We start from the raw sequence: 13,956 nt of genomic DNA on the forward strand, positions 1-13,956 counted from the left end.
TGGTGCATAATTAAGCTAGGCCCATCAGGGCCCACCAAGGAATTTTATTGAAATAATTGGGACTAGCTGTCAGGGTGGAGTAAATCTAAGGCTATTGGTAGTTCTCTCTGCCGTAGAGAGAGAGGCAGCACCTTCAAAGGAAGCCCAGACCGATAGGGCAGAGCTTAGAAATAGCAATAGATTTCAGAAGACGTTGTCTGAATCCCTGGGTCCATCTATTCCTGGAGTTAGTTTGCCCTTGTACATTCCCTTCATGGCTTAAGTGTGAGTTGAGTTTCTGTCTCTTGTAGCTGAGAGTCACACAGCTTGATCACTGCATGATTCTTGCAGATGGTTGTTCGAAGCATGGTTGTTGGAGGAAGAGAAAAGAACAGGGCCTTTTGCATAGGGAAGCAAACGACATTACAGGGGCTGCAGAGCTGTGGAGGCAGCTGGAGGGCAACGGACACCTGATGGGAGACAGGAGGACAGAACAGGAAAGAGGAGGGAGACAAGATAAAAACCATTTCGCTCCGTTGCCCTGTGATGTAAACGTGTGTCCTTTGAATTCTCTCCTCCTAGGTATCTAAACTCTTGGAGGCAGTTTGCTTCCATCTCCATTTCCAAAGACCCAGCTAACGTGTTTTCAGAAAAACCTAGTAGGAGTCAGTGTTTGGGGCTGTGAGCAACATTTAGGGTGGGGAGTGGGGAGAGGAATGTACCACACGGGAGCTGGAGGGTGGACCGGCTCAAGGGCGCTCTGTCAGTGCCGCCCGGGACAGGACTGATCCCAGAGAGCCATGGGGCTTAGAGGAGCGTGCAGCCTGGAAAACAGTGCTGCTGTTCCTGGACCCACGAGGGACAGCTCCCGGGGCAGCAGAAGATCCAATGGAGCAATGATACAAAAAGTCACGTCTCTTAGTGTCGTGATCCATGCCAGTCTTTCAGATATGGTGAGCTGATGAAATTATCCCTGCGATAAAACAGGCAAATCTATAGCCACCAGAATTCAGTGTTTAAATGTGATTGGTATTCTAAAGCTTACAGTTTGACGTGTTTCAGTTCTGACTTGTGCCCGCTCCCCCGTGCATGTTAAAACAATTAAAAATCGGTTTTATCTTTCTTCTCCAGCACCCCTCCCCCTGCGAGTGCAGTATTATGAAACCAGTTTACAATCTCAAGTGAGAGAGTGGTAATCAGATTACAGGCAGGAAATGAGTTTTCTCTGTGGGTAACTGGAAAATTTCTGAGTTGCCGTTTCTGAGAGAGGGGCCGGGCTGGAGCGGACATCATCTGAGCAGTGGGCTGGGCTCATTTGTCCGGTCTTGACTGAGGCGATCGCTTATTTCCATGGTTCCTAGTGGCAGCTTCAATAAGGTCTCAGGTTAGGATAGCAGGGAATGGGATAAATGTTGCAGCTGAAATAAATGCAAATAAAAATCTGCAGGATCACCTACCCAAGAGCAAAAGGTGAATGCGAAGATGGAAACCCAATGCATTCAGTTAGTGAACAGACTGACTAAATTATAGGTGGGTAGTCCCATTGTTAGACACTGCCTGCTGTCACAATACTGATACAGATACGACTTCTTTTATTCCCTCTGAAGCTGGGTATATCAAAGACCAAATATATCTTTAGCATAAATCATTCCTTTTCCAGCATTTGACAGTCACTGTCTCAAACTCATTTAGTCATCAGGCACGGGACAGCTGAGATCATCACAGGTTCAAATGTGTTAAATGGATAAAGCAACGGTCGGGAGAGATTTCTGTTCAATCTCTGCTTGTTCCGCATTAGTAGGTCGCGTGGCTATGAAAAGAACTAGGGTAGTGGAAGTTGCTTTGTGTCAGGGTTAAGCAGGTGTGTTTTATTTTTAAAAGATTGAATGAATTTTATCCCAGAGAGATATAAGGGAGGCAGGGCAAATGAAAGAGACACTGGAAGATACAAAGGGCGTTTAATCAGAAAGCATGTCTTATTGCTTGGATGGGGATCCTTCTCACCAGGCATCATCATGTCTGAACCTGGGAATCAGAACTTGTACAAAGGCAGACCTCCAGGGTGCCAAAGGGGTGACTCAGATACTTCTGAAGAAAGTGCTGAGCAGAGACAAGGTTTCATTAGCAATCAATTGCCTGGGTCATTTTTACTATTTCTGTTTAGCAATTTTCCAGAGGCAGTGATGTCTCCACTTCGTGTGTCTTCTCCTTTGGAGTAATAATGAGGGTCATAATTTTATTGTATTAAATGGGGTTTATTGGAGGTTTCCTAATGCTGTACTACTGATTGGTTTTAGCCTGGAGACATAAATACAAATCAAGTCTGGAAATCAGTTTTAGACAGTACCTTTCTTTTTAATAGTTCAAAATATTTATTTACATCCTTCTAATTGTCTTGCTCACATGGGTCAGCATTGTCTTTTTAATTTTTTTTTATGTTGAAAATAATGGGGCTTATTTTTAAACACAGTTAAGTGTAATGTTGTGTAGAAAGATGCTTTTAGGTGCATAATACTCTTCCTCGTGGGTTTCTGAAGTTGTTTCTGAGGAGTCCAAATACTTAAGAGATGGGCAGTGATTACTTTGGTTTTAATCTGAAAATACTGAGGCACATGGAGTTGACTGACTCCTGTAGGAAAGGCTGGTATTACAGCTAAGTAACTGGATAGTGGATTAGGGTCTGAAGTGTCAAGGCTTAAGGCTGTGAATTTTTAAATGAGATTCCAAGGAGGACCCCAGGAATCCAAGTTCAGGCCAAACAAATTGTGTAGCTAAACTCTTGATGATTAAAGAAGATGTTTAAACATTATGTCTACAGGGTCTAAAAGCAGAGCTTAAATGCAGAGTTGAGAGCCAAAAGTCAAGAGTTAGGAGAAGATGGATTTAAGTATGGCAAGCTGGCCTGGCCTGTGGTGGCACAGCAAACAAAGCATAGACCCGGAATGCTGAGGTCACCGGTTCAAAACCCTAGGCTTGCCTGGTCAAGGCATGTATAGAAGCTGATGCTTCCTGCTCCTTCCCCCTTCTCTCTCTCTCTCTCTCACTCTCTCTCCTCTCTCTAAAATAAATAAATAAAATCTAAAAAAAAAAAGTATGGCAAGCTCAGGGTTCAGGACAATTGTCTGAAACTGTAGCTAGGTGGGACTTGGGTGGCAGGGTTTACCAAACAACCAGGGATGGCTCTCCAGGAGGCAGGTCCTTGGGAGGCCCCTTCTCCTATAGGATTTTATGTGCCTATCCACTCAGGGTGTCTTGTTATTTGATGTCTAACAAAGTATAAGAAGGAGATTATAAAATTAGGGACTGGAATTATCTTCCTTCTTGACTCTTGTGAGTATTTTAAATATGGAAATGAAAAAAAAAGGTAAATAAAATCACTTGGCTCTATCGAATTGGTTTTATTTTAAAAATAGTCTTTCAGTTATATTTTTATTTCAGTCAAGGTTATTTGTTCGTTGTTTTCTCCCCCGACCATCCATAAGCATTGCTGTACAGAGTTGCTACACTGACTCAGACCTCTGGTCCACCTTGGCCATTTTATTGGCTAACAGAGGCCAGAGGGACATTCAAAGAGTGATATCACTTCCTTTCCTTATGCACATTTTAATGTTCTCAATCTTTTAGAGATCTAAATTTCAGTAGTTCACTTATAAAGGAAGTAAAAATTTCCTCCACTCTTCTAGGATCTCCGGCTTGGACTGACATAGACAGATTAATGGGAGAAAAACATACAAATATGAATTTTATTAATGAAGAAGAAGAGGACCCATAGAAGGGACTAAGCCAAAGTACATAAATGCTAAGTTGAAAAAAGAGTGGGAATAGTGGAAAAGTAACTAAAATATATGGGAATACTAGAGGAAGATGTTACTTTACCAAGGTATGAGTATACAGATTTCTTTCAACCCTGACTTCACAACTCCAGTGATAAGAATGTTTCTTCCTCCTGGTACAGGGAGGGCACCTTTCACATGGGAATTTTATCTCCTTTCTTGCATCTACTGTTTATTAAGTGCTTTTAACTCAAAATAATCAATATGCCAAAGTGCCATATTTTGGGTAGCATGTTCTGAACTCCTTCACTCCCAAACTTTTTCTTTTTTTTTTTTTTTTTACAGAGACAGAGAGAGTCAGAGAGAGGGATAGATAGGGACAGACAGACAGGAACAGAGAGAGATGAGAAGCATCAATCATCAGTTTTTCGTTGCAACACCTTAGTTGTTCATTGATTGCTTTCTCATAAAGTGCCTTTACCGCAGGCCTTCAGCAGACCAAGTAACCCCTTACGTGAGCCAGGACCTTGGTTCCAAGCTGGGGAGCTTTTGCTCAAACCAGATGAACCCGCACTCAAGCTGGTAACCTTGAGGTCTTGTACCTGGGTCCTCCGCATCCCAGTCCGCTCTATCCACTGCACCACCACCTGGTCAAGCCTTCACTCCCAAACTTAACAGATAGTATTTTCTGTTACTTCTATTTTTAGAAGTAATAAGTTCCACAAGTTAGCAACTGTTTGCATGAAGCAGGGTTTCCCTTTCTTTGTACTAAAACCAACTGGGAAAGCCCCTAGAAAGTGACAGGGGGCTTGATACATAGGCTCTGTCCCTGTTATAGTGTTGGAGGGAGATGGAAATCAATGAAAGTATGAGTTTTGTGAGCCCCGGAGTCTCTGGCAGTTCAAAGTAGAACTGAATTTCTTTGGAAGATGGAGTGACTCATCCTAATTTTTCTGGAAACTTCCTGGTGTTTGCACTGAAAGTTTCACATGCTGGGAAACTCCACAGTTCCAGACAGACTAGGACAGTTGTCTCTTTCACTGGAAGATCACAGCGCTGGCCCATCTCACATGTCATGTGCTATTTAGATCCTTTCTCTTCTCTGTTTCTAAGTCTGTTTGGAGGCTGGCCCTTACCCATGTGTTACTGATTAACTTCCTAAAAGTCCTGGTTTGACATTTCTGAGGGAAGTTTGGTAATAGCGTCCCCCACAAGCCAAAACACCTCTCCTTGGGCTCCATAGCTCCTGCAGCAAGACCTGCCTGGGCCTCCGCTACAAGCCTGATGCCTCGTTAGGGACTCAGCCGCTCATCTGAATCACAGACTTGTGTGGATGAATCAGAGAGATGAATATATGTTGTTCTCTCTGGCTTGTTGCACATGAGATGATGTATAACAATCTTTTCTTTAAAAAAAAATGATTGATTGATTTTAGAGAGCAATGGGGAGAGAGACTGTTTCTGTATTTGCCCCGACCTGGGATCGAGCCAGCAACGTTTGTTCTCTGCCTGACACTCTATTAACTAAGCTATCCAGCCAGGGCAGAGATAATCTTTTCTTTTTAAAAAAAAAATAATGGAGATAATAATCATACCAACCTTGCAGGACTGATTTAAGGAGTCAGTAAACTAATATAAGAGAAGTGCTTAGAACAGGGAACATCACATAGTAACACTCAACAACTATTAGAGAAAAGAAAAACTTAAATAGTACTGTAGAAACAGTAGATATATAGGCTGCTGATAGAATTATTATCATCCTTATTTACAAGTTCCCATGACAGATTTGCAGGCTGTGGAGAAAACATATTGAAGGTTAAAATGAAAGTCATTCAGAGTCAGTGAGGGCTGGCCCACAGAACCCTAACCTGATACCCAGATGGCATAGTTTCTCCGCCTATGAAGCCTGTATCATCAGGTCTTTAGGATGCCCCTAAACTGGGACCATAAACCAGCTAAGCTTCAGAGCTCATTTGTTCTGTGGCCTGTGGGTGAGGCTTTGACCACCAGAGGGAGCTGAAGGAACAAGTCACAGAAAACCCAATTTAGACTGGATTAAGCAACTAGGAAACTTAATCTAGAAGATCTCGCAAGTGATCTTCAAGTGTGTGGTTTTAGAGTATAATCTAAAATTCAGGGTGTCCCAATAAGAGAACAAGAATGTATTCAAGTAAAGACAGGGGATGGTTCTAGCAGCAAGACCGACACTAATAAAATCTATGTGGATAGAACTGGGGTTCCTATTTCATTTCCAGGATTGAAGTGGGGCCTGGTTCTTTAAGATGTGAGCTGGTGAGATCTTTGCTCATTTTACCATTCTCAGAAGGTGAATTCAAACTTGTAAAGGCTCGTGTTTCCCAATGTTAGAGGCCTTTCCCACCTCACTTATTACTCTTTTGCTTGCCAGTATACAAGAATAAATCTCCCTACAAGATCGGCCATGCTCTACCCACCATGGCAAAAACATCCAGTCGGGGGGCAGAGCACATGGGCTGAAAATATTGTAATGCATCGCTGATTTCTATTCTTTCCAAAATAATTAAAAGTGGTCAAATTTAATTGACTGTGGAATCAGTGGCGTAGCGAACATAACTGGCGCCCGGGGCATGACACTGTATTGGCGGCCCACTCTCCTTCTACTACGCTTTTGTTTGTCTTGGAGACCATTTGGCGCTCCTCTGCGAGTGGCGCCCGGGGCATGATAGACCCCCTTGTCCCCGTCCTCCCCCCCTCCGCTACGCTATTGCGTGGACTATTTGGAAATGACCTTTTTCAAGAAGAAAAAAAGTCCCAAACAATTTTTGAATGTGAGGATTATGCAGGAAGATAATGTTATGGGGGAAGGATTGTCAAAAAGGAGGCACCAAAATCGTTTTATCCCATGTAGGCAAGAAGTCGATCCTGGCAGTATTATCCAGAAAATGATTTTCTAAATGTTCTTAAAACAGCAATGGGCAGCATCATTTAGACCACCTACAATCTCAACGTTTCACAATTTTGAAGGGTTTCACTCAACTCTAACATACATGTCTGACGTGTCCATATCAAGACACTCTAATTACTTTACATGTAGACAATTTACATGTAGAAGCTAATTGTTTAAAATTTAGAAAAAACAATGGATTTTTAGGTGCATGATTAATATAAAGTTTCTCTTATTTATCTGTGTTTGCTGAACGATGCTGCCCACATTGTCTTTATGTTTATTTTCTGGACTGCCTTCTGTACTTTGGAGGCAGAAGGTAGTAATTGAAAGCTGTAACAGAGTGCCATCTACTGGGGAAATAGAACAATAGGTTAAAAGCAGACTTCAGGGGTCTCGTCTCACTGCAAAGGAATGGATCCTTAGGAAAAGTGTACTTGGTGAATATATAAAAGAAAAAAAACATGAAAAGAGATGTGAAGCTTATATTTTGCTTACTCGAAAATTTTATTTGAATTTTAATATGCCATTTTGATAAAATATTTTTATTTAGAAATTAAATTTAATGGGGTGACATTGATCAATAGCAGTACGTAGGTCTCAGGCGAACATCTCTAGAGCATTTGAACTGTTGATTGTGTTGCGTGCTCATCACCCAAAGTCAGATCATTCTCTGTCACTGTACGTTTGTCCCTCTTTACTCCCCTTCCCCGGCCCCTTATCGCCTGGTAACCACTTTACCTTTATCTGTGTCCATGAGCCTCAGTTTTGTATCCCACCTATGTGGGGCATATATTTGTCCCTTTTTACTCCCCTCCCCTCTCTCCTTTTTAACCAGTTCACTTTTATCTACTTTATTTTGTTTTGACATTAGGCCAAACATTAGATATCATGAGAAACCTTCAGTCTATACTTAGAATCCTAAAACTTTCATGCAGATGAGACTTTTGAGATCATTCGACACCCTCATGTTGCAGCTGAGAAATAGGCTCAGAGAGGAGAGGGCTGCATCCGTGCTGTCCAGCGAGGTATTGGCAGAGGACTTGTGTCCTCTTGTCACTAGTATGGTTCTGACTCGGAAGAAGTTATCCAGGGCCCAAGCCGTCATTTCTCTTGCTGGCTACAGACTGGGAGAAAGTCACATCACTAGAGTTGCTTGCTTCAGTAGAAACTGGTGCTTCCTCTTTAGCATTAGAAGTCTCCACGACCTCCATACAACTAGGGTTTTTCTGATTATCTGTTGTTTTCCTGTTAATTTTAAAAGTAACCCGCAGAATTGTGGCTTTAACTCTAATTCTATCCAAGAGAGGGGGATGAGGAGTGAGAAGAACCTTGTGAGAAGTGATCACGGCATCCCTGGCTTCCCCAAGGCAGTGAGAGCCCGGGAGGAAAGCTGGGCCTGCTGAGGCAAAGCCCCCATGCCTTAAGAGTTCAGAGAGAAGTAGGTGCTTGGAGCGAAGGTCAGGGGCTATCAAAGCAAGCGATGGTGCGTCTATGCAAATGCAAATCCACCCAGTGAGGGGTAATTACATGGGGGCTTAGGGAACCAGGGTTCCTACAACAGGAGCTCTCTGATGAGTGCTGATTTCAAAAGAACATCTATAGAAGATAGAAATGAATGCTGGGAGCCAGACAGGCTTTAATTCCCACGAGCCTGTAAGAAATGCTCAGGGAACAAAACCCATAAAACTATATTCAAGTATTGAGTCCCACAAGGAGTAGGGGAAGGACCAGGATTGCTCCTTGGAAGGATTCTTGTATGCCTACCAACCACAGAGGAAAATCAGAGCTCTTCCACCTCTTTTCACCTTCATTTTCGGCAACAAGGAATGATCTTTGGGTTGAAAAGCACAGAACAAACATCAATGAAGGGGAAATGGAAGTCCAGATGGGAGGAAACCCATGTCAGGTAGTAATAGTGACACATTTGAAGGCTTCTTGAATTCAATGACTTGCATCACCTCATTAATTTGTACAATAATTCTATGATTTTAAGCATTATCTCATTTAGATATTAGGATTTTCAGACTTAGAGAGATGGAGCTATTTGTTTTTAAGTTTCACGTAATCAGAGGAAGAGAAGGGGCACAATTCATACCCTGGCCCTCCAATCTGCAGCCTGAGAGCTATGCTACGCAATTGTTCACCCAGCCGAGCATCTGAGGGAGGTCCGGTCTCCTGGCGCAGACTAATAACACCTCAGCTTCAGAGAGAACTTGCAATGGGGAATGTGGATCGTGGCAAGCAGCTGGAGACCCAAGGATAGGAAAATGGGTTTTCTGTTTTTAAATTTCTTTTTTATCCCCCTTAAAAAAAAGGGAGACTATAGTAGATTCCACAAACTGCAAAGTAGTAAGCTTGATATGATTCTGGGTAAAATCCTAAAACAGACTACTAAAGGGTTATTATAAATACCTTGGGAAGGAAGTGCCCAATCCAAGCACTCAGCCAGGGTTGTTAGCACAGGCAATGTCATGTTGAAAAGACTGGGGTCACATTCTGTGCCTGCTGCTGCTGCGCAGGACCCCCTGATAAATAGACCACTCCTCTCAAAGTTGTCACACAGTGAAGGGGAAGACAAGGCCAGGGAGGATTTCCAGGTTGGGGAAACTCCATATAAGTAAAAGTGTGTTAGCACAGGTAAGGAGGGGTCCACAAACCAGGTGGGAGAGAAAGGGCAGAGGAGTTGCCTGGGGATTGCATTTCTTTTCCTTTCATTAAAAATATTTCTAGCCCTGGCAGGCTGGCTCAGTGGTAGAGCGTCAGCCCAGCATGTGGAAGTCCTGGGTTCGATTCCTGTCCAGGGCACACAGGAGAAGTGACCACCCTTCCCCCTCTCCTTTCTCTCTCTCTCTTCCCCTTCCACAGCCAAGGCTCCTTGGAGCAAAGTTGGCCCAGGTGCTGAGGACAGCTCCATGGCCTCCACCTTAGGCGCTAGAATGGTTTCAGTTGCAATGGAGCAATGCCCCAGAGGGGCTGAGCATGCCGGGTGGATCCGGGTCGGGCACATGTGGGGGAGTCTATCTCTCTGCTTCCCTGCTTCTCACTTCAGAAAAAAATAAAAATAAATATATATATATATGAAAAATATTTTTAAAACTAAATTTCTGTTACAAGTTTAGGTTGAACCATATGAACACATGGAGTTGCCAAGCTTTCTTTTTTTTATTTTTTAGGCCATAAATGGTCAAAAATGGGCAATTTTATATGATTCAACCTAATCCGAAGTCTTGAAAGTCCAACAGCAGCACAAACGAGTCTTCATACGGAAAGGGCGAGAGTTGTCTGCTCCTTGTCTGCACCCCAGACCTTTCTGCCCTGGTCTGCCTCGTCCAGTTCTTACAGCTGCTTTTAGCTATTTCCTTGGTTACTTACTGCCATGCAATATGCTTTACTGTCATTTTTTGACTTTCTGTTTTAAGGCTATGTATTGAATTTCTTTTCTGAGGCTGGGGATTTAGCTCTCTTCTGTCACCACTGTCATAGATAGTTGCGTTTCCTGGCCCTTCCTACATTGCTGTATTATAATTTCTGGTGAAATCACTCTTCACATTGGTATTGTTAAGTCGTGCAGGAAGGCTGTTCCTGCTCCTAATGTTTTCTTCCATGAGGTGAGGTTTTCCTTGCACATTTCTGTGTTCTCTCTGGCCCATTACTGATCTGTTCATTTGCTTCTCCAGAGGGAAGGAGGAGCAGGTTAATCTGGGTGGTAAATTTGGGTCAGCCCTTTCTCCTTCTGCCAGGGTGCAAGCTCTGTTTCCAAGGAGCAAGCCTCCCCTGGAGCACTGCCCTGGCCGGTGGGGAAGTCTGCCCAGTTCTGGGGTACAAAGCCCATTTGGCTCTCACGACTAAACGGCCTTAGCCAAATAAGCCTTTACTGCAAAGAAAGAAAAGGTGATATATTTTGTCCTTCATCTAAATTCCTTAGTTTCATTCATCAAGTTGCTCAAAACTTGCCTAGGGAAGAGGAATATAATTTACCAGGTGACTTGGAAGGACTCACCAGTCGTTTTTATGTACCTTTAAATTCCCTCTTCTCTTCCTGTTGAAACTTTAGTTTTCCCTAGGGCTCTGTAAACTGGACCCCTGTGTGTGTTCCCTGCCTCCATTTGAATGGGGAGACGGTTTGTCTGATCTGGCCCAGAGGGAGCCGTGAAATGGTTGTCCCCTTTCCCTTTTCATCCCTAAATTCCTGCAGGCTGAAAACTCTCTATCAGGTAAGGAATCTCTTCCTCCCCCTCCCCCTCACCTCCTCTCACCGTGGAGACAGACATTTCCTACCTCTCTGTGTCCCCTTGTCCCCATGGGTGGGGGCCGCTCCCCAGGCCTGCAGCCACTGTCACCCAAAAGCTCTCTTCACCGTCATCCTGGGAATTGTACTTGCTGCTCTCTGGTGTTGAATCCCAATTTTTTAAATTGCACAACTTTCTCTTTTTGGTCTAAATCCACCCCTCATATTTGACTAGTGATTTTGCTAAGCACAGAATTACATGTTGGGCTGAATTTTCCTTAGAACTCTGAAGGAACCACTCTACTCTCTTCCAGAATCCTCAGGTTATGAAGCTCACACTGAACAGGCATTTTGCAGCACACTTTCTAAGTTTGGGGAAATTTTCTTGTATTATTTTTTTATAATATTCCCCCCTTTGCGTTTTCTAACCCTGTTTTCCACTCATGCATGGAAGGACAAGAAAGTATTTAGAAGAGCAGAAGTTCAGTGTATACATGAGAAATGATGATTATCTCAGTTTACCTGCAATGAGACAAACAACTAGAACTGGAAAATACAATAGAGACAGACTGTTCCAAGCCAAAGAATGAATGTTATTTGATAACAAAGGGAAGATTGTTCATCTGTAAGAATATAATTCGAGTGCCTACTATTTGACAGGTGCTAGATGTGGAGTGATAAATAAAATGAACACAATACTTGGCCCCCTAGAGCTTTTAAGAATAATGAGACAGACAGTAAGTAAACACACCAACGCTTGATTTCTCCCTATGAATGAAAAGAACAGAGTGCTAGGAGAGAACAGAGTGAAAGAAACCTGCGTCAGGAAAGGTGGGCTTGTCTCTGAGGGGGAGACGCTGAAGCAAAGAGCTGAAGGCTGAGAAGTGCTTTCCAGACGCCAGTGGGTGGGGAAGAGTGTCGCAGGCAAAGGGAATAGTAGTTGCAAAGGCCCTGGAGTGGGAAGTGCTTGGTGCATGCACGAAATGAGGAAAGCCAGGGAGGCTGGAGTGTGGTGAATGAGGAGGGAGGCAATGAAAGTTGGAGAGGTCCTGGTCGGCGTGCGCGCAGTTAGTGGGCGAGAGATTTCTTCCTAGGCCCCGGGAGTGGGTGCCTGTGTTGCCCCACGGAGAGGCAGGGTCAGAGGCCTTTCTGTGGGCCGAGGGCAGAGTCTCTGGGCAGCCCCAGTGCCCTGGGAAAGCCACGCATGGGAGGGAGTGAGAACTAATTCCAATGGTGGAGATTTTCCGTGCCGGAGGGGGTTTCACTCAGAGGGAAACACGGCCGGCCTCATATCCTGGTTTGCGCGCGCAGATAGTGAATGAGATTTTCCTCCGAGTGCCTCAGGAGTGCGTGCCCGTGTTATCGCACAGAGGGGCAGAGTCAGGGGCCTTTGTGTGGGCCAAAGCGGAATCTCGGGCCGCCCCAGCGCCTTGCAAAAGCCGCACACGGGGACGGAGCGAGACTCAATTCCAACGCTGCAACTTTTCCCTGCGGTTGGGGGTTTCACTCAGAGCATGAGACTGCTGGCCGGATATCCTGGTCGCAGACAGTGAGTGAGAGTTTCCTCCAAGCGCCCCGGAAGTGGGCGCCCGCTTGTGTTACCGGACAGAGTGGCAGAGCCAGAGGTCTTTGAGTGGGCGGAAAGCCCGCCTGATTATGCTAGCAGCTCTGACTGACTGAGCCTTACCCAGAGCCCTGTGCTGAGTGGAAATAGAGTGGGGAGTTGCCAGGTCTTTGAGCCTCTTACTATCCAGGCAGAGGCAGCAGCAACCCCATAGCTGGATTATCAGGCTACTAATTGAGGAAGGAAAGACTAGGAGAAAGGCTCCAGGAACACGGACTCTCTCACTGTCGGAGCCTATAAATGCTAATGAGCTTCAACTGCCAACGAGACTAAAGCACAATACATGACATTGCCATAGAGACTTATCAACTGCAAACCTCTACCTGAGCGTGCCAAAGGGGCAGAACCCGGGGTACAGAGTCACCGACCAGGAAGAGAGAGAGAAAAGAAAAAGCAAGAAGCAAGAAGAGAACCTCTCAAATCAAGAATAATCTGCAGACTTTATAACCTATCCCATTTTATTATATTTGTTCGTTTGTTTCTCTTATCTTCATTCTTGATACTTTTTTTCCTCCTCCAATTTGGCCGATTAACTCTCTGCCGGTCTTACTCTCTCCTCTCCTTGAACTACACTACCCATAAGTGTTACATCTCCCATTATCTTTTCTCTTCTCTTCCTTTCTCTCTATGAGGGTTGCACTCCAAAACCCTTAACTCTCTCTCTCTCTCTCTCTCCTTTCTTTTTTCTTCTTTTAGTGGTTCCCTCTTTTTTTTTCTCTCTCTCTTTCTTTTCTCCCTCTATATTAGTTTCTTCCTTTCTCCTTTACATCTCCTCTCATTCAAACCTCAATAACAAACAAATTATCTTATCTGGGACTCAAACTTATGTTTGTGGCATTTTGGGGGGTTTTTACTTCACCTTTTTAACTCACTAGCAGTGCTCCCATCCCTGGCTCTCCATATTATCTAGTTCTTGTTCCACTAAATACAATAATAATTTTTTAATTTGTCCCCCCATTTTTCCGTTTTCCTCTTATTCCTCTCATCATAACTCTTAGACAACCAACACCTAAAAGAAAATCATTTTATTCTTGACCCAAATTTTTTCCTTATTTGCTTTTTGTGGGTTCATATCCTCTTTTTTTTTCTTTTTTTCTTTTGCCCCTTTATTACTTTTCCCCAATTCAGGCCCTCCATCACAGGCATTGTTTGTTATAATTCACAGTTCACCACAAGATTTTCTCAAGAAAGAGGGGATAAGAGAGGAGAGGAAAAAAGGAGGGGGGAAATAATTTTCTTTTTTTAAAATTTTTATTTTATTTTATTTTTCTTTATTTCATTATTAATTTTTTTAAAAAAAAAAACTCTTTTCGATTTTTTATTTTTTTATTATTTTTAAACTTTTTATTCTTTATTAAATCTCATTAATACTATCAACAAAACCACCCTCAGATGCCATTAAGGAAGAGAAAATCGAATATCATGGA

General features: G+C 43.5%; 1 pseudogene; it reads left to right on the forward strand.

The window, feature by feature from the left end:
- The first annotated feature begins 779 nt into the window (after positions 1-779).
- Positions 780-13,956, forward strand: part of LOC136329843 (small ribosomal subunit protein eS4, X isoform-like) — a 32,728-nt pseudogene continuing 19,551 nt past the window's right edge.

The sequence above is a fragment of the Saccopteryx bilineata genome, chromosome 3 (assembly GCF_036850765.1).
Source record: "Saccopteryx bilineata isolate mSacBil1 chromosome 3, mSacBil1_pri_phased_curated, whole genome shotgun sequence".
In the NCBI taxonomy this organism is placed as follows: domain Eukaryota; kingdom Metazoa; phylum Chordata; class Mammalia; order Chiroptera; family Emballonuridae; genus Saccopteryx; species Saccopteryx bilineata.